A 22,406-nucleotide genomic window follows, 5' to 3' on the forward strand; every position below is an offset into this window, starting at 1 on the left:
TCACCATTTATGTCTCGTCTTGTCTCTCTGTGCATCACGTATTCTTTGCCTGCACTTTTGGATGCAGACTTTTCTGGGTTGGTTCTGGGCTTGGACTCCTAGTGGGCAACCTGTTGATCACAGCTGTTTGTTACTGGGTGTCGATTCCCTTCTTTAGCTCCAGCTCCGTGAATCAGGAGCCCAAGAAAGAGAGCTGTTATCATCAGGCTATTGGAATAGCCAAGTCATCAGGCTCAAACTGCAGGGTGTAGACATTGATTCATTCATTCATCAGATGTTTATCGAGTCATGTGGAGGGTAAGCACTGGCTTTGTGTGGCTTCCCTGGTTAGTCCTGCTTTCATGCCTTTGACCCTTCTTCCCTTCCAATGCTCTAAGAAGTTTAAGATTTTTTTCACAACAGCTGAATCTCTCTGGGAGTATCAGCAAGACCTCTGGTAGTGTTAGAAGGCGACAGCCTGAGGACAGCAGCAGCTGGTTTTATTTTTGGTTTTCCTCAGTCAGGTGTTTGGAAGTTGAGAACTGCCTGTGTTCAAACAACGTGATTTGGTAGCATGTCATGAACTCCTGTAGAAATAATGGATGTGGTACAGTTAAAAGGATAACAATGAACCATTCCTAACATCACAAGCTATACCGTAAATATTTAAATATCTAGGTGTGGATTAATGGCTCGGAGGGCATGGATATGCTTTGGCTCCTTCACAGTCTCATTTTGTGTAAAATTTTGAGTCTTGCTTTGGGTACAGAGATCTGGCCGTTGGTGAGCTTGTCTGGGGGAATAGTCATTGTCTCGTGGTAGGTACTGACTGATGCATTTGGGAGATTTTATTTAGGGACTCATTAGGTTAATGTATTCATTTGTTCTTGTCAAGCTTTAAATTTTATCCCACATGCACTGTTATGACACAGATAAATAAAAGACATAACTATCTGATCACCTTTTATAACCTGTTGATCTGATTTTTAATTTTTCCTAGTATGCCCCTAATCTTTGCTCAGATTCACACATTTGAAATGGTTATAATCATGAGATTGATGTAGCCCTTATTTTCAAAACCATACACTTTGCATTTCACTAATTTCTGTACTCTTTTAATGGCCATATAATTTTTGTTTATTTTAATAGTCACTGTTTTCTTAAAATCCTCCTATTTCTGAATATTCACAATTTTATTTGTTGAAGTATTTGAATATTTTTATTATACATGATCCCCATTTTCAGGTCATTTCCCATTTTTAATCATAGCTGTGCAAAAGTGAAAATCTTGCCTGCATTGTTGTTTTGGTTTGTATTTCTTTAATAATTAATGAAGCCTCTTTATTAGTTATATTTCTTTTTCTGAATTGGTTTGTCCTATTTTCTAATTTATTTCCTAGTTTTTTTAAAAAATAAATTTTTATGAACTCTTTATATGTTACAAGTACTAATACTTGTCATTTTATACTTGGTTCTAATATTTTTGAGATTTAATTTTGTTTTGTTATTTTGTAAGTTTAACAATTTTAGCTTAGTTTTATCTGGTTTATCTACTTCTGATTAGTATTTGATGAATGTTTCAAAAATTATTTAAAATTATACTCATAAAGATAATTTTTTTTTCATTTATTTTTATTAGTTGGAGGCTAATTACTTTACAATATTGTAGTGGTTTTTGTCATACAATGACATGAATCAGCCATGGATTTACATGTATTCCCCATCCCGATCCCCCCTCCCACCTCCCTTTCCACCCGATTCCTCTGGGTCTTCCCAGTGCACCAGGCCCGAGCACTTGTCTCATGCTTCCAGCCTGGGCTGGTGATCTGTTTCACCCTAGATAATATAGATGTTTCGATGCTGTTCTCTCGAAACATCCCACCCTCGCCTTCTCCCAGAGTCCAAAATTCTGTTCTGTACATCTGTGTTTCTTTTTCTGTTTTGCATATAGGGTTATCATTACCATCTTTCTAAATTCCATATATATGTGTTAGTATACTGTATTGGTCTTTGTCTTTCTGGCTTACTTCACTCTGTATAATGGGCTCCAGTTTCATCCATCTCATTAGAACTGATTCAAATGAATTCTTTTTAATGGCTGAGTAATATTCCATGGTGTATATGTACCACAGCTTCCTTATCCGTTCGTCTGCTGATGGGCATAATTTTTAAATGGTGCAGTTCTCTGCTTATTATTCATTTTGTTTCTTGGTCTACTGTCAAGCCAATTGGATTCTTATAGACATGTATATTCTAGAATCATACAATGATCAGTAAGAGGGCATTTATCAGTTTTTATTTTTAATATTTAGAGGATCTAACAAATCATATTTCTTATATCTCTAGATAAATGTAGATTTACAGACGAGTGTTTAGAAGGTAGATGAAAATTACATTTAAGACCTGAATATAGTGAAGCAGGCTGGTACATTAAGAAATATATTTAACTTCAGATTTTAATAGCAAAAAATTGTATCATATTTATAAAACACTTTAAAAATACTGTTTGGAAATCAGTTTTTCCATGTTTTTGAGCACTTATGACACATTTTTCCAATGTCTTAATTTTAAAATTTAAATATAATTTCAGAAATGTTTCTTCAGATCATTGGTCCTTTGTGAGAATCACTTTATCAGTCTTTAAAAACTTTTTCTCCATTTTTATTTTTTGATTAATTAATTAATTAATTTTTGGCTGCACTGCTCTATGTGTAGGATATTAGTTTCCCCAATCAATGATTGAACCTGGACCCTCAGCAGTGAAAGCTAACTACTGGACCACCAGGGAATCCCCTAGTGGCCTCTTATTAATTATCCAAATTGTGCCTTGTTTTTAGTATTCTTCTTTTGAGGCTCAGATCCTATTATGTAACTGGGGTATACTTTAGGATTTATAAAACATTTCATCATTTCCTTTTCATTGGTTTAATTGATTTTGTATTCATTTAAAAATAATCTTAGTCATCTGGGAAATATTTAGTTTATGGATAGTAGTTGAGTATGTTTCTCAACTGATTTAGAAATAGAAGTTCAGTATATCTCCCATTATTTCATACAAGGAGGAAGATTTTAAAAAGCTAATGAAAGGTTGTTTCCTTTAAGTAATTTAGAAGATAAATTTTTGTATCAAAAGTATTATATGATAAAAACAACAACAAGAAAAACTTAGCAGAAATCTCACCCTATATGAAGCTTACACAAACCACTGCACCAAACTTAGGCGGGTAGAAACCAAAAGGAAGAAAGAATTCAGCCTTGAAGCCTGGGAAAAGGAGACCTCAAACACAATAAGTTTAAAAAAAAAATAATGAAAAGGCAGAGAAATACTGCACAAATGAAGGAACAAACTAGAAACACAGAAGTTCAAATAAATGAAGAGGAAATAGGCAAACTACCTGAAAAAGAATTCAGAATAATGACAGAAAAAATGATCAAAAGCCTTGAAAACAGAATGGAGAAAATGCAGGAATCAATTAACAAAGACCTAGAAGAATTAAATAATAAACATACATTGATGAACAACACAATTATTGAAATTAAAAATCTCTAGAAGGAATCAATAACATAGTATCTGAAGCAGAAGAATGAATCAGTGAACTGGAAGATAAAATGGTGGAAATAACTTTTGAAGAGCAGAATAAAGTAAAAAAGAATGAAAAGAACTGAGAATAGTCTCAGAGACCTCTGGGACAGTATCAAACACACCAACATTCAAATTATAGGGTAGGGGTCCCAGAAGAAGAAGAGAAAAAGAAAGAGTATGAGAAAATTTTTGAAGAGACTATAGTTGAAAATTTCCCCAAAATGGAAAAGAAAATAGTCAATCAAGTCCAAGAGGTGCAAAGAGTCCCATACAGGGTAATCCCAAGGAGAAACATGCCAAGACACATACTAATCAAACAAAGACTAAACACAAAGAAAGAATATTAACAGCAGCAAGGGAGAAGCAACAAATTAACATACAAGGGAAACCCCATACATTTAACAGCTGATCTTTCTGCAGAAACTCTGCAGGCCAGAAGGGAATGGCAGGATATATATACTGAAGGGGAAAAATCTACAACCAAGATTACTGTACCCAGCACGGATCTCATTCAAGATTGATGGAGAAATCAACAGCTTTTCAGACAAGCAAAAGTTAAGAGAATTCAGTACCACCAAGCCAGCTTTACCACAAATGTTAAAGGGACTTATACAGTCAAGAAATACAAGAGAAGAAAAAGATCTGCAAAATCAAACCCCAAACAGTTATGAAAATGGCAATAGGAACAACAGCAACAAAGTATTATATAATATGGGCAAACAAAATCATCAAAATAGTAATTAAGTCAGTTTTAATGTATCATGGAGGAGGAGTCATGCCAGTTGTGTGTTTGTGACATATCAGCCTACTCTTATCCTGGGTCAGTAGATATGAAAACCACAGTTTGCCCATGGTTACTTAACTGATAAATAATGGGGCAGGCTGTGAAATCGAACCAATTCAATTAGGAATACTAAAAATGAAGTTTGAGGCAAGTTAGGATTGACAGATGAGAACAAATGAATAGTAAATTATGCTTACAGAATATTGTAGGCTTGGTTTTACATTTTTAGTATTTTTAGTATTGGTAAAGATGTTCTTACTGTGGAACTTTCTTTTTCTTTTGCAGGGTAAGAAAGGGCAATTTATCCTCTTTAATCACATGCTCAGTTTCTTTGGGTTGTCTTATTTTCATTCACAAAGAGGACAGGAACTAATATCAATAGTGAGTTACTATTTACATCTAAGTACACTAAAGGGAACTTTGTCAGTTCTAATAGTGTTTGGAATGAAATATGACATTCATCTCTGATCCTGCACGTACTGTATTTTCTCATAGGTTTTATTTTTTCATTTTAAGTTTGCTGTCCCATTGCCCATGCTGAACAATAGATTTACAGAAATATATCTGTTATTGAAGGAAAGTATATGTGACACTGTGACCTTTGACTCCAGTATTATTTTCAAATGTTAATTACTAAGTTTTCCATGACATTATTTTTAAGGAGAATCAAAGGGATATTCTGGCATAAAAGGGATTGATAAATCATATTTGGGAATGATTAGTATAACAGATGGAAAACAAAAGTAGAACATGTGTCTTCAAACTCATCTCTCTAATTTCCTACTTCAGCATTTTGAGGTACTTGTCTCGTATACCAGTTGAAATCCTGGCAGGGCGAATTGATATTGTAAGTCTAAAAACTGCGAGAATCTCACATTTTGTATTGATTTAAGTGCTTATAATTATATCTAGTCTTCAGAGCTTGTACGTGTTGCTCCATTCTTGCTTCTCTCCTCATTCCCCAGCAGCCAGCCAGTCATCCTGTCTCCTTATTGTATGACAAAATGACCAATCAGTGAAAGAGATGCTCAGAGACTCATTTAAAGTAGCAAATTATCACAGAGATGCGCTTTAGTTTTGGCAATTTTTTAACTTTTTTGGTGGAATAATCAGCAAGAAAGCAAGAGAGGAGTGAAATGGATGAAAGAGAGAATGCTGTGAACTCTAAGAAGGTATTGTTGGTTGATAACACTATCTTTCAGGATTCTTGCCTGGAGAACCCCAGGGATGGGGGAGCCTGGTGGGCTGCCGTCTGTGGGGTCGCACAGAGTCAGACACGACTGAAGCGACTTAGCAGCAGCAGCAACACTATCTTGAAAAAGGAGCCCCAAGGTGTGCCCCCATAGTTGAGATCTCTATTGTTTTGTTCTCTTAATTGGTGTTGGATATCAGAATCAGTATGTGAGTAAATGGGAATCACTTGAGTCATCTGCCTGAGTATGGAGACTCCGTATGAGTGAAGTATCTCAGTCTTAGCACTCTATAAATGAAGCACTATTTTATTTCAGAATTTCTTGTATTTACTCTTGACAAGAATGCCCCTGAGCCTGTAAATTATTAGTATTGTTGGTACTAAGTGGCATAAATGAGAGATTGAGCTTATTAAATAATCATTTAAATTATATATTCAATCAATAGTAAGGGGCGATCTATCAAAAGTGTTTTCTGGCCTGAAAAAAATTATATTTTCACATCATTGTTTGAATCATCTTCAAAGGACAATTTGAAACATTCATTCAGTGTACAGCACTTATAGTTCAGTGGCCCAAAGTCTTAAATCTTGTGCCTGGGTGGATGTTGTATTGTGCAGTAGTAATTCTGTAAATTATTTACAATAAAGAGGAAAACACAAGAGAAAAGATCTATCTGTGTGCTGCTCCCAGTTTTACAACAAGGGAATACTGTTAAATTTCCAAAGTAGCTCCAGTAGTTCAGTAGTTGAGATATTCCATCCCCTCTCCCCCTCCCCAACATCCTGTTTCATCACAAATGTTTATCATTTTATTCATCAGTTCTCCACCCGCCTTGTGGGCTGTTGTGGTTGCTGTCACCCAGCCAAGAGGCTGGGGAATGCCTGTCCACAAGCAGCCTGGGGCGTCTGGCTAGGGTGCTCACTAGGCCCTGTGACTGGCTAACATTGAACTGTCGGCAGTATTGTGCCTTTGAGATCAATGTGGAGTCAGCCTATTTAAATAATTACCAGGATCACCAATAACAGGCATGTTGTTGCTAGTCATAGTAAAAATATACATACTATTTGTGGCGAGGAAAAACCTGAGGTCTACAGCATTTGGAGATGTCATTCTGACGTGCTATGGAAACATTAGAATTAAAGAAAAGGGAAAATGACTATTTAAACAAAATGACTACCTAAAAAGGCTAGTCCGTTTGAGTGCTTGGCTAATGGTTTTAAAGACTTGTCTGGGTTTCCTGAAAACTTCATTTGGTATTAATTGGGTGCCCACTTTTAAAAGATTTAATATAATCTACATAATACAAATGCAATACAATATATAATAACAGCATAGCATACCATGGCATACTCCGCTTGTTTCTGAAGGGATGGACATTTCCAAAGAGTACTGGGCCAGTAGGCTGGAGTTATGAGTTTGGGAAGGAAGACTGCAGAAGGTGCCCTCCTTATTGCATTGTATTATCGGGTGTGTCCTGTCAACATAACTGGTCACCAGTGATGCTAACCTTGATCACTTAGGTAAGGGATAGTCTGCTAGGGTCTCCACTATAAAGTTACGGACTTTTCTCTTTCCATATTCTGTTCATTGGAAGTCAGCCCACTTTAAAGGGAGAATAATTAAGCTTGGAGGGAGGGAGTACCTATGTGATTTATTTATTTTTGATATGGAGGCATGGGTATTTATTTTATTTTTTGGGTTATCATCCAATGCCAATCACTGTTTATTTTGTTGCTGGCAAGCTGATTTTAAACTTTTAAAATCATATTTTTGCTTAGCCATCTGATATCCTGCGTACGTAGCTTGGTGCCACCTGACATGTCATCACCTGACATTTTGGCCTCTCCCACCTCCACGTGTTTACATTCTTTCTTCAAACCAATAGATTTGGTTTTGCTGCTCTGGTTAGTACTTAAGGTCATTTTCGTAGTCAAGTCTTAACGGGTGCACTGTGGAAGGAGCAGTCATAACACGAAACTTCTTGTCAGCAGATTGGCGAACTTACCTGAGAAACTGAGGCTCAAGATTGTGAGGATGTGTGACTAGGACCGAAAGCAGATTTGCAGGTAGGAAATCAAAATGATTTTCTTGAACTCCTTGGCACTTGATTTTGTAGAAGTCAAATCACCATTTCTTGTAAGATGCAAAACTCCAAAAGGAGGGGTGGTATGAATGTTGAGGTTGCATTAGCAAATCATGTTGTGTTCCTCTTTTAGATACTTTTATTTGATTTTTACACAGTAAGATAATAGCTGAGCTTTGAAATGAAATCCAAGGGGACCTTGCAGAAGGCTATCTATATTTACAAAATTTTTATTCATATGATTTTGATTGCTGAGGCCTACTGAGAAGTACCCATTGGAGTAGAAATAATCCGATTTATCTTGTCAGAAAAAACAGCGACTGGTTACAGGACGTTTTATGTGTTTCATAGAATATTTACTAGATAAGTGTTGATTTCTAGTTTGCATTTCTGATCAACTCCCCTAAGATGCAATGAGGTCATAAACTCTGCTGGAAGGGAGGAGGAAGCTCCCTGTCACATGTGCGCTGTACTTTCTGCATGCTGAGCTGATAAAAGCAAGCATCAGTTTGCCAGCAGCTTCCATTGCAGCAATCTTACAAAGAGTAATTTAAAAAAAAAAAAATCAAGTTCATGAGAACAGGAAGAGAAGCAACTGAAAATCAGGAATACAGTCAGAGTTAACATCATGTAGTGATTCTTACCTCTGCTGCTGGGAGTGTGAAGGCAGTGTGATGTCTCAGCTCCATGGCAACATGCAGAACCTGTTCTGTCGGAGGGTGTGTGTACACAAATGCATTCAAAGCATGGGCTTGGGAGTGATTTTGGGGGAGGAGGGCTGCGGGGCCCAAGCCTCCAAGTCTTGCCCACGCATTTTTATGTGTGTTTTATAATCAGGCCTTTGTGCAGGGAAGCCAGAGAGAAGTTCATGTCCGCCGCCCTCTGGTCTTTTACACGGTCTCGCTGCCTTGACCCACCTCCCTTCTCTCTTCAGAAAAGAAGCAAGAAAAGGCAATGAAAGAATGCTGCTGGAAGGGAAATGCCCCTCTCCCTTTCTCTTTTTGGAATGTCGACAGAGTTATTGCTTTTCTGTGTGTCTCTAGGGATCCTTGGCTGCTTCTGTCCACCGTCCTTTTCTAGGGAAAGCCTTTGAATCGCAGTCTTCACACGGGGGCTCGAGAAAGCTGTAATCGGCTTCCCCCCTTGTGGGGAGGGGTGCTTTCTGGGGCAGCTGGTGTCCTGTCTTCTGCATAAGGACCCAGGGGCAGCGTGGAGTGATTGGTGAAGGAAGTCTCCCTGCCCACAGTTACTGGCGTCTGTCTCAACTCTGAAACTTCAGTCCCTTCTCTCACTTATGCCTCACACACACGCTCATCTCCATCAGTTCCCAACCCACCCCCCACTCCCCCTGCAGCCTCCCCAGTCTCTTGGGGAGACTTGAAGAGGTAACTTCACAACTGAACTATTTCTCATATGTCCATGACCCTGCCCTGTGTTTCGGAAATGATAGAACAGTCTGGAAAATGTTTATTTTTGCTTTGATTCAGTTTGGCTGATCTGTGGGATAAGTCACATGCTCTGCTCTCTGGTGGTTAGCTCTGAGAATATTCTCTAATAAGCCTTAGACCACTTTTGTGCCACTTGAAATCTGAGGTTGAATTTGGATGGTTATCCGCACTAGGTTCAGAGATTAGGGAATCCAGGTAACACCCTCTTCAATACAGATCTTTACCCTTTTCCTTTCATTCCTGAACATCATCATGAGCCCAGCATCATGGATGGCTCCGTGGGGGTTGCTGTTGTTTTTCAGCGACTCAGTCGTGTCCGACTCTTTGCGACCCCATGGACTGTAGCACGCCAGGCTTCCCTGTGCTTCACTGACTCCTGGAGTTTGCTCAAACTCATGTCCATTGAGTTGGTGATGCCATCCAACCATCTCATCCTCTGTCATCCGCTTCTCCTCCTGTGGCGGTAGGAGGAATGAGGTCTGAGGATTTTATGTGCCTGAGGACTTGGCAGCAAAATGTTTTCAGCTTAGACTTTGGGCCACACTTATCACTTCTTCATACAAAAACATAATCTATCTCCCCCATTATTTCTGCCTAGAACATTCTTTTTGGCTTTACTCTTAAAAATAAACGATCTTCAGCTCCAAAGACATATACTCACATAGCATCAGTTTAATTTATTAATTAACATATGCAACTGCTTTTGACTTACTTTTGTGTGCTGCTTAAGAATGCAATACAGAACAGGCATGTATCTGCCCCTGAGGAGTTCATGTTCTAGAAGGAAAGTGCAGACTGTAAAATATTCCAATAGGTGGTGAAATGGGCTGTAAGAGAAAACGCACAAAACCTAGCTGTGACATAAAAAGGAATCAGTCAGCTCTGCAGGGGGTTTGACAGGGAGGAAATGCCAGGGCTGCATCTTGTAAGCTGAATGGCAGTTTGCCTGGAAGACAGCACAAGGAAAGGCATTCCAGGAAGACAGAGCCCTGGCACGTGGAGACCCAAAGACATAAAACCAACAAGTAAAAAAAAAATAAAAAAAAATAAACAAAAAAACCAACAAGTAAATCTTCGTATGACTGGACTACAGGGTATAGTGAGAGGAGGAGTGGATGTCACGAGGGAAGGATCTGGAGATTTTGGCAGGGACCAGGTCAAGGATGGTATGCCATGTTGCCATGTTGGAGCTTTATCCTGTAGGCAAGGAGGAGAGACACATTCAGATTTGTATTTTACCAGGAACCATCAGACAGCATCATGAGAATGAATTAGAAGGACCCAAGCTTGGGTTGGAAGACATAGTTTGCAGACAGTTACAATAATCTTCAGGCTTCCCTGCCAGCTCAGATGGTAAAGAATCCGCCTGCAATGCAGGAGACCCCGGTTTGATTGATCCCTGGGTCGGGAAGACTCCCTGGAGGAAGGATAGGCTACCCACTCCCGTATTCTTGCCTGGAGAATCCTATGGACAGAGGAGCCTAGCGGGCCACAGTCCCCAGGGTTGCAAAGACTCGGACACACTAAAGGGACTGAGCATGCACGTGTAATCTTCAAAAGAAAGAAACTGAAGGCTTAAACTCATGCTGGGATGTTCAGAACAGTGAGCACATGCTAGACCCTCAAGCTTAGAAAACAGTGCTAGTCACCGAGCCAGCATGAAGGATGAGGGAAAGGGAAGGCAGTTCTCAGGACTCTAGCTGGATTACCAGGTGAATAGTGATGGCATTGCCCAGGAAGAGGAAGACAGGAAGATGAACAGGCCTTTGAGAAAAGCAGTGACTATGGTCATGTGTGGTGTCTGGAAGGATAAATGGTTTGGGGATCAGAGAGAATCTGAATTTCAATTTTACTTCTCTGCTTTATCACCTGTGTAGTTATAGGCAAGTTACATAACCCTCTGGGATCCTTAGTTTCCTGGTCTCTTAAATGGAGACAGTAGTTATTGACTTGAAGCCCTTTGGTGAGGGACAAAAGAGATAATCTATGTAAAGCTCCTGACTCAAGCCCATTCTTAAATAAAGGGCAGAATTATTATCTCTACTTTGTTCTGTAGGCTGTACACAGGAGGAGTGGGATGATAGATAGAGGTGGAGACCCAGAGAGCATTTTTATATAGATGTGAACTTGTTTATGTGTGCTGATAAGAAAGAGCCACTGGAGAGAGAAAGGTTGATGATGTAAACAAAAGATGACCAACGATTGAGTAGAATCCCGAGCAGCCAGAGTGCTCCCAGCTCTAGAAAGGATTGATTGGGGCAGAAGGAGCGGGGATAGGAAGGTCTGCTACTAAGTTTATGGGAAAAACTATACGTGGATGAAATTTCTCCTTGAAAAACTCATTATATTCCTTAAAATGTATTATTTTTATTTCTATACAATTTTAAAGGTTGTATTCCGTTTACAGTTATTACCAAATATTTGCTATATTCCCCATGTTAGACAGTCCACCCTTGTAACCCAACTTACAACGAATAGTTTGTACCTTCCATTTTCTTGTGGTTTTTGTGAAGGAGAAGGCAGAGTCGTTTGTCCGTAAAAACTGGATGATAGTGAAGAAAACTGGGAACATTTAGAGCTGCCTCTGGAGGAAGCGTGAGCTGACCTGTGCGTTCAGAGGTGATAATGTTCATCTGAGCTGCAGAAAGCTCGGCAGAAGTAGCTGTGTCTCAGCAACTGATGTTTCTCAGCCACTCCAAGGAGGGGCTGCAGGACCCAAAGGGACCATGATCCAAAGGAGGGTTTGGGGTTGAGCACGCCCAAGGGCGGGGTGACAGAGGATGCTGGCAAGGGCAGGGGCACTGTGGTTCCCAGTGGGATCCAGACAGGATAGAGAACGGAGCCTGGAGGAGGAGAGGGAGGAGCTGGGAGGAGAGAGCATGGGGAGGAAGAGGTTCTGAACTCCTGGAAGGGAGGGGCTGAGGAGCTGGGGGTCTCTGTGAGGCTGGAAGACAACAGTGTGGGAATGTGACAGGTTAGGTGATGTGATACGATTGACTAGATTACCTGTCCTGTTGACCGCCTTGTAAGGTGTTGTGGAAAATGATCACTTAATTAAGCAAAGTGCATTGTTGTGTGTGAGATGTGTGTTGAGCAAGGATTCCCCCTCTAAGGTGGGGGTGGGGTGCTCCTAGTTGCATGCGTGCATGTGTGTGCTCAGGCTTGTCTGACTCTTTGCAACTCCATGGCTTATATAGCCTACCAGGCTCCTTAGTCTGTGGGATTTCTCAGGCAAGAATACTGGAGTGGGTTGCCATTTCCTTCATCAAGGGAATTTCCCAGCCCAGGGATTGAACCCTCTTGCATCTCCTGCATTAGCAGGCAGATTCTTTACCACTGACACCATTAGTCGATAAATATTTTTCATTAAGGAACTTCATTAAATTTCATTTCAGTATTTCCCCCCCATACCAGTCATTGGTTCTTAATTGGTTCAATAAAAATGATTTTAGATAGTGAGGGTAAATATAGGGACTCAAGTGTCAGGTTTTACACTTAAGTAAAATGCTGAAAATAAAGATTTATTGTGTCAGCAGTCTCCACCAATAGAGGGTGGGCATGTCATCTTAAGCACTTACATTGGGAGTCTTCATTTGATTCATTTGGAGTCCTCATTTGATTCAGCACTCACTTGTATTGTTCCCTCATAGCTACTCATTGAAGAAATAATAGAGTATGCCAACATCTTTGATTTATCAATTCAGTTTAGTCGCTCAGTCGTGTCTGACTCTTTGTGACCCCATGGAGCATGCCTGGCTTCCATGTCCATCATCAACTCCTGGAGTTTACTCAAGTTCATGTTCATTGAGTCAGTGATGCCATCCAACCATCGAATCCTCTGTCGTCCCCTTCTCCTCCCACCTTCAGTCTTTCCCAGCATCAGACTCTTCACATGAGTCAGTTCTTCGCATCAGGTTGCCAAAGTATTGGAGCTTCAGTTTCAGCATCAGTCCTTCCAGTGAATATTCAGAACTGATTTCCTTTAGGTTGGGCTGATTTGGATCTCCTTGCAGTCCAAGGGACTCTCAAGAGTCTTCTCCAACACCACAGTTCAAAAGCATCAATTTTTTGGCGCTCAGCTTTCTTTATAGTCCCGCTCTCACATGCATACATGACTACTGGAAAAACCATAGCTTTGACTAGATGGACCTTTGTTGGCAAAGTAATGGCTCTGCTTTTTAATATACTGTCTAGGTTGGTCATAACTTTTCTTTCAAGGAGCAAGCATCTTTTAATTTCATGGCTGTGGTCACCATCTGCAGTGATTTTGGAGCCCCCGCAAAATAGTGTCTGTCACTGTTTCCATTGTTTCCCCATCTATCTGCCAGGAAGTGCTGGGACCAGATGCCATGATCTTTGTTTTCTGAATGTTGAGTTTTAAGCCAACTTTTTCACTTTCATCAAGAGGCTCTTTAGTTCTCCTTCACTTTCTGCCATAAGGGTGGTGTCATCTGCATATCAGGTTATTGATATTTCTCCCAGCAATCTTGATTCCAGCTTGTGCTTCATCCAGTCTAGCATTTCTCATGATGTACTCTGCATATAAATTAAATAAGTAGGGTGACAATGTACAGCCTTGATGTTCTCCTTTCCCAATTTGAAACCAGTCTGTTGTTCCATGTCCAATTTTAACTGTTGCTTCTTGTCCTGCTTATTGTATGATGCTCTTAGCTGAAGTTTCAGTGATGTTTACATTTTCCTGAAACTAGCAAAGAGATTTTGCTAAATGAAAAAGGCTTCAATAGAAGGACTGTATCTAGGAAATGGCAGAGTGCAAATCCTATAATGTATTCCAGTATGTGTATGATTTACCAGGGCAGCTTGCTGAAAATGTAGACTTGGGGACCCACCTAAGAAGATAATGATGTCGGTTGTCTGCACACTCAACTTTGAGAATCCTATGGGAGAGTTTCTAGTTTTGGAAGATGGCTACAATACTGGGCAACACCCTAAGTCATGTGACAAGGAAAATACACAACAAGAAAGGGAAAGTAGAACAGAAAAAGATAAGGAGAAGATAAGATTGATGAGGGCAAGAAGAGAGATAAGAATTTAAGTCCCGAAGAAGAAATCCCTCTACAAATTTCTGTGTTTCAAAAGAGAGGTTTCAAAGGGTGATATAATCACAATGATTTTAAGATTATAAGTGGAAAGCAATGTGAAGAATGCAAGATTATGTGGGGAAAAAAATGTCAAAAGATATTGTTCATGGAGAGCCAAACTGGTTACAAATTCCAACTTCCAAGTATTAAATGAAAATGTAGCAGTAAATTTTAGTTTTCCAACAACCTTTTGAATTGTAATATGGTGGGTGTATTACTTGGGGTAAATTTTGGTCATAGAACAGGATTGCTATTATAAACAATTAAATTGGATTCTTTTATTTTTCTCCTGTGAAGTGAAAGTCGCTCAGTCGTGTTGCTCTTTGAAACCCCATGGACTATACAGTCCATGGAATTCTCCAGGGCAGAACACTGGAGTGGGTAGCCTTTCCTTTCTCCAGGTGATCTTCCCAATCCAGGGATCGAACCCAGGTCTCCCACATTGCAGGTGGATTCTTTACCAGCTGAGTCACAAGGGAAGCCCATTTTTCTCCTGATTATCAGTGAATTACCAACGACAACCTTCATTCTCCAAGATGATGAACACTGCTGCCTGGGGTTGTTGTGAAGATTACATGAGATCTGAACTCTGATTGCCAGAATTGCTGGGTTCAAGTTATTGCTCTGCAACTACCTAACTTTATGCCTTTGGGCAAGTTAATGTGGCTTAGTTTCTTTGACTGTAACATAGGATAATGATAGTGCCTACCTCTAGAAATGTTGCCAGGAGTACATAAGTTAGTAAATGTAAAGCATTTAGGACAGTGCAAACCAGCTGGTAGATATTCAACAAATGTTATTCTGAAACATAACATCTGTTGTCATTCTCTTGTTCAGAGCACCTACATTTTTAAAATGATTATTCAAAATAGGGACATACATATGATTTTATAAAGTAATATTACTTGAGCTTTAGTCGATGAAATTATTGAATACCTATCCCTAAGACACTTCAAATTCTATTGTGACGAGTAAAACATGACCCTATACCCCAGCCACTCCAGCCTTGGGAGGTTACCCTGTTGACTGGTTTTCTCTGTGCTATGTAACTATGTTTTATAGCATAAGTAAAAGGTAGTGCATGAAGGATAGAAGCGAATACTAATAATAGATCATACCTTAGTGTATTTCTCAGCATAGCAGATCATCCTGGTATTCTTCCAGAGATAGATATAGTAAAATGGACAGAACAGAGATAGGTCATCAGAAAAACTGGATATTCAAGTGCTAAGTATGCTATTTCCTGACTATGTTGACTTAACCTGTGTCTCCCTTTCTTCACCTAAGAAACCGGCACGTAGCCACCTTGCTGAGTATCTTGATTAACTGAACCAATGCTTGTGAACTATGAGATGTTGGGCATTTGTATTTTTGCATGATTTATATTTTAGAGAGCTTGCGGGTTTCTAAAGATCAATGGCTCAGAAATGACCACTTAGGATAATGTAGTTTTAATAGGATTACAGAGAACTTTATTATTCTCTGTAGAATTACCTGTAGATCAATAATAGATGGGTGACTTGCTGCAGAGATCAGATCCTGCTCCCTCCCAAAAAAATCACAGCTGGAAGATGAAATGGGACAGAGAGGTTATGTGGCTGACCTAAGGGAATGGTTCACAAGCTGTGGAATAAGAACTGACCGAGAGGATCCTCCCCTCCTCTTTCCACACCGCTCCCCAAATATTTCTCAATTGGATGGAAGGAGTACAGGCTTTGAAGTCAGACCTGAGTTAAAATCCCTGCTGTGTCACTTACTAGTTATGACTCAGTCTGGTTACGAAACCTCTAAGCCTCACGTCCGTCATCGGCACAGGGGTTAGCATCACTTGCCTGGCAGAGTTGTGGGCAACAGAGATTACGTCTGCAAGCTACCTGCCCGACAGCTAGCTGATACGTTATTTTTCTCATGATTATACGTGGCCAGATTTCAAGGCAACTTGAATTACACCCTTGCTGAATAGAAATACTAATGCAACTAATAATAGCAACTGTTTAACTGAAGGGTTCCATGTGCCAGGCACAAGTCCAAGTACACTACGCCTATGAGTATCTTATTTAATCTTCAACCAGCCTGGTGATGTGAGTATTACTGTTATTGCCACGGAGGCTCCAGACGTGTAGCTAACATGCCCAAGGTCACCCAGTGAGTTGGTGGGGGAGCAGGTTTCCAAACCTGTGCTCTTGTGACTCTGGATCCCACTTTCCTCGCTACTGGATTATTCCTGTTCCTCCCTGGCCAGTTTAGGGATGTGGGACAGAGAATGAAAGGACTAGTTGTTTTGCAAGAACTGTTTTGAGTTGGGTGAGTATTTGCTTTCGCAGTCTTCATGCAGGTATAGACACTATTGGAAGAGACCAGCACTCACCTGTCACGTAAATCACATAAATCATGTAACTTGTGAGTGTGTTCGGAAGCTTTGTAGAGCGCCGCTTTCCTTCTTTGGACCTTTTATACTTGTCAGGATTGTCGTGAGCATTCAGGGGGATGATAACTGGAGAGCCCAGTCCTGGCAGACATCTGCAGCTCTAATCTCTGGGCCCCACTCCCTTCTTAAGTAGCAGTCTGGCACTGAGGACAGAGCCTTGGGGAATGCCTGCTATCTTTTTCTACATTAAACCAATGGAGTTCTCTGTTACTCAGCACTCCCACGTTGAAATCCAATGATGTTATGTCACAGGACATTAACTACTGATCCCCTTGAAAGAGCAATAAAATATTTGCTCACATACCTTCTCGTTGAACATACTTCTGATCAACTACCTTAGGTGAAGACAGGCACATTGCATTGGTCTTTTCATTGATTTGCATCCTGTGTCTGAATACGTGCATGCGGAGCGCAGTCCCTTTAAGAACCACTAGCCCTCAGCAAAAAATAACCTAGAGCAGCTCAGGTTACTGCTGGGCTCCAGAGACTCTTCAGGGGGTCAGGTTGCTTTTTTCTCTGGCACCTGCCTCAGCAGGGATGTAGGAAGAAGTTGATTTATTCCAGCAGAGAAGTTCTGGGTGGATCTGGGCACTGGAGTCCTCACCTCCGACTTCTGGATGTGACCCTGTCTTCATGGTAGCAAGGTTTTGATTGGGCCATTTAAATGGCATTCAGTTAAGTGACATGTCCCTGGACCTGGACATAGGAGCCTGTCTTTCCTATCAGCTGTGGGTTTTATATTGTTTCTTTGAAAAATGGGGATGCATCTCCTGTCCCCAAATCCAAAGCGTGGCTGTCCAGTGAAGGGAGGTCATGGGAGGACACGCCCTTTTCTCCAGACGCCCTGGGCCTGCATGTGTCTGTCTCACCAGCCTTTCTTGAAAGGAATGTTTTTCCTGGCTGTCCACAAGCCCAGGGAACAAAGACTATACAGGGCCTAAGGCTCTGTAAAGATAAACGTACAAATGGCATGAACTCCTCTATTGTGAAAAGGGAGAGCTCCTTGGAGGTGGTGCTGTATGGGATGGGGCAAAGAACCAGCCAGGACTTAGACCATCTGGGGCTTGTCTCAGCCATGCTACTGAATTCGCTGAGTTGCAGAATAATAGAGTTTTGTCAGTTAAGTGGTATCTGTGAGTGACTCACAGTCTTTACTTTTCCTAGAAGGAATGTGCGGCTCAGAGCATTTGGGTGACTTACCTAATGTCACTCAGCTGCTTGGTAGTAGGTCTTGACCCGCAGCCCAAGTACATATATCATTGCTCTTCATCATGCTACACAGACATTGTAAAGAGTCAAGTTCTCTCCACGTCCCCATTTCCTTACCTGGAAATGGGAATTCTCCTACCTGGCATGCCTTCTTTGTAAGGTTCTGCTAAATGATTGTGGATAGAAACACTGTTAAAAACTATTCAGTGGTATGTTTATATTGATATCAATTAAAAGTAAATTATAAAAAAAAAAAGTAAATTATAGGGACTTCCCTGGTGGTCCAGTGGTTAAGACGTCACCTTCCAATGCAGGGGGTACAGATTCTATTTCTGGTTGGGAGCTAAGATCCCACGTGACTCGTGGTCAAAAAGCCAGAACGTAAAAAAATAACAGAAGCAATATTGTTAACAAATTCGATAGACTTTAAAAATGGCCCACATCAAAAAATATTTTAAAAATAGTAAATATTTATATGCGCACACATATATGATGATGAGATATATGTATGATGTGATACCTAATATTTTGTTAAAATTCTTCTTGTGGGAGATATTAACAAAAATCTGGATTCCTCTTTAGAAATTTGAAGCACCATGAATTTCCAGACATATGGTAAAAGTTCTATACTTCGAGTTATTAACCTGACAGTTTTACCTAGTAACATTACCATTACTTTACCTTTCTGAGAAATGGGAATAATAAAATTCTCTGGCTATCTTCAGTTCAGTTCATCAGTCTAGTCGCTCAGTCGTGTCCTACTCTTTGTAACCACATGGCACCCCAGGCCTCCCTGTCCATCACCAGCTCTGAATGGAAGAGCTGGGATTTAAAGCAATGTCTTCTGGTCCCAAATTCTGTGTACTTGTAACCTGTCTCCTTATATTGTGTTGGGGGTTGGTTCTATTTTGTAGACTGTATATTTCATTGCTTTCTTTCATTGATACATTCATTCAGCATGAATACTCTGTGTGGAACTCTGTCATATTATATCCTCCTCCAGGACTAAATTTCTTTGGAGAAAACAGTTTGTTATATGTCTGATTCCTTTAACTGAAGGAGAAGTAGTGACACGGATGCTTGAACCTTGCATAAATACTGATCTGAGTAGGGAAGGGAGGAGACAGGCCCTTAAATGGGGAAACACTGATGTCAGAGTCAAAATAAATCTTTGCTGTCCAGTAAAGTATTCCTCTAGTGTCATCCTCCTGCAATGCAGGAGACCCCAGTTCGGTCTCTGAGTAAGTAAGATCCCCTAGAGAAGGAAATGGCAACCCATTCTAGTAGTCTTGCCTGGGGGATTCCATGGACCGAGGAGCCTGGCGGGCTAAAGTCCATGGGATTGCAAAAGTCGGACTCGACTTAGCAACTAAACCACCAGCACCACTAGTCTCACAGGGCTATTTACATTCAATTAAAATTAATTAATTAATTAGAAATTTTAAATCAGTTAATTTTAATCATTAATTAACATTTAAAAATCAGTTCCTCAGTCACACTAACCACATTCCAAGTACCGATAGCCACCTAAGACTGATGGCCACTATGTTGGACTGTACAGATATATAGATATGTGTTTGTCACTGATACAGATAATTTTGGTGTCTGATATGTGTGTGTATAATTTCACACTGGAAATGAAATTGTTCTGGTATACATTTCTACCTGAGACATAATAATAGCTACCATGTACTGAGCACCTTCTCCATAAGCAGTAGACACATAATCTATGTTACTTTATTTTATCCTCACACCATTTTTTATACTGGGAATCTAAGGCTCGAGAGGATATGTAATTGCCTAAGATCAGTTTTCTTTGATTTCAAAGAGAACGCTCTTTTGCTGTAGTATGCTATCTTTCTACGTAGCCTAGTTGGATTACATCAGGAGTTAACATTCTCAATGCACTGTCTTATCATTCAGTCCACTTCAGTTCAGCAAGCGTGCCAGGCAGTCACTCTGTTGGGAGCAGGAGTGCAGCCCTGTCTCTGACCGTAGGGAGTTCAAGTCAAACAGAGAGTTCAGGTCATAAAGAATAATTATGGTAGTGAAGGGTGATCTGTGGCCCAAGACCGTGTGATGCATCTAGGAGTCATTGAAGGGCTCTATCCAATGAGGGCCATAGTCAGATTTATATTTCATAAACTTCACTGTAATCATGTAGAGCCTTGTCTGAGAGGAAAGGGAGAACCTATGATAGTTCTTGTATTATTTATTTGTAATCTTGTAAGATTTACCTAAGTGAAGGAATGTTGACGGCTAGAACTAAGGTCATAGCGGTGGCATTAGAAGATTAATGAGAGGGAAGCAACTTGGTAAAATTGTCAGGCTTTAGTGATTAAAGCTGAGGGTAAGGAGCAGTTAAAGACGATTCTCTTATTTTGGTGCTTGGTGAATGTTTGGCCTCTTTAAAGTAAAGGAGATTTGCTGTGTGGAAAAAGCTGTGCGTGAGTGTGTGTGTGTATGAGCATGCACCCTTAAGTAGATGAACTGCAGGGTGGAAAGGGGTGAAGATAATGACTTAATAGACCACAAGCCCATAAAATATCCAGAAAGCAGTATTATTTGCCAAGTGGAAAAGTGTTAGTCACTCAGTTGTGTCTGAGTCTTTGTGACCCCGTGGACTATAGCCCACCAGGTTCCTCTGTCCATGGAATTCTCTAGGTACGAATACTGGAATGGGTTGCCATTCCCTTTTCTAGGCTGCTGTAAGCAATGACATCTTTTAGGAATGTAATTTAAAAAATGAAAAATCAAACAGAATCCTGCCATAATACTGAAACTAAAAGGGGAAACTTAACCTTCTGGTCTAAACATGATACATCTGTCCTAGGCGGGCACAGACTAGTGAACTAGGGATGTATTTTCCCATTTTCCTAAATAGTCACAACATGTAAAAGTATTTATCATCATGAGATTCCAATAGTAACATAGACAGTGGATTTAAGTATGGCTTCTAGGGATTCTCTGGTTGAAAAGGCAGGTTTTTGCCACATTTTCTTTGGTGTATGCCCCCCTCCTTTTTATATAATTAAATAATCTGTTTTCAATTTAGTGACCAGGTAATTATGTTATTTGACATTTCTGAAAGATAAAGGTTAGCAAGTGTTCTCTAACATGGTTTTTAGCAGTCCTTAATTTTGAGGAGTGGTGTGTTTAATTGTGTTGTAGCAGAAAATAACCTCATAAGTTTAAATAATTATAATGATAACATAGATTCCAATCTAGAGTAAGGAAGTTCCATTTTCTTAAAAAAAAAAAAAAATCAATTGTTCTGCTGATAGTACATTTAACAGGTGTGGAATTACCAAAACCAGGAGTGCTGATGGAAATAATTTCTTCTGAAACTCAACCTGTAGTCTCTGGATTGATAGTCATGTCTGTGCAATTTGAAACAGTGTCTGCTTTGGAGATTAGCATTGTTTTATAATTATCTGAGGATCCTCGATTCAGACCTGACCAGCATAGGCCACCATGACAGAAGACTGTCAAATGTACGATGCCGGCTGAAACCTGATGACTTCTGGGTGCCTGGTTTTGTTTTGAGCTGCTTAAAAGCAGGAGCTTATTAAAAAAAAAAAAGCAGGAGCTTCTGTAAAATTCCTGAAACATCTTTGGTTTCCAGTCAGTTAACTTTAAGTATTTCTTTCTTCTCGGACAAATGCAGATGTGCCTCATTATCTTGTGTTTTAAATTTTTTCCCCCATTTTCTTAATGTTTTTTTCCTCTATTCATTTTCAAAATGAATCATAAAACCTTGTGAAATAAAACAGGCTCTAGATTTAATGTTTCATTATCCCACATCTTATGTTAGGAGTTAACTGCTCAACTGTTATGAATTAGGAACTTTGCCATCCTTCTATGAAGAGAGTGATGTGTGTGTTTCTTCAAAGCTGCTTAGTGGTGATCAACTAGAGGGCACCAGCGAACATTTCCATCTGAGTTCTGTAAACTAGGCCACATACTGTTGACACATATGCACAGGAGAGAAACGTGAATGCTTTGCGAAATCTCAGTACTAAAAATAATTTCCACCTGTATTTATAGCAGTGTTATCATACTTGACGAAAGTGATGTGGAACTTACCAGTATAGGAAGAAAAATGTCATCTTGTTACCATTCCTGGAGAGCCGCCCTCAAGAATTAAGCCCTTAAGTTTGTCCAGAGTTACAGCAATGCTGCTCACAGGTCTTTGCCAATTGCATGGGCTGGATAGTTAATACCATTAAGTATTGAGATATGGTCTATCACAGAGAAGTGTTCTGTGGCTAATAATCAACTGGGTAACAGTTAAAAACCTGTCCACTACCAGGAAAGATTGGTAATTAAGACTTCCAAATAGGGCATGCAAGTAGGAAGTCTTCAGGTTCTGAGGCAGAATTTGGGGTTCTGTTAAATCCAGTTGCCATTATGGTTCTTTGTGTCGGCACAGTTGCTTAAATGAAACCAGAGAGGGAACATTTTTTAGATATCCAGATATTAAAATGTGCAAAAATCCAGCATTTTCTGATAGGAAAGCTATGTGAAAAGACCTTCCTTTGCAGGGTAACTGTGCATATGTTTGAGTGGGAGGAAAAAGAACAGATGATTTGAAAAC

The sequence above is a fragment of the Odocoileus virginianus genome, chromosome 34 (genome assembly GCF_023699985.2).
Source record: "Odocoileus virginianus isolate 20LAN1187 ecotype Illinois chromosome 34, Ovbor_1.2, whole genome shotgun sequence".
NCBI lineage: Eukaryota > Metazoa > Chordata > Mammalia > Artiodactyla > Cervidae > Odocoileus > Odocoileus virginianus.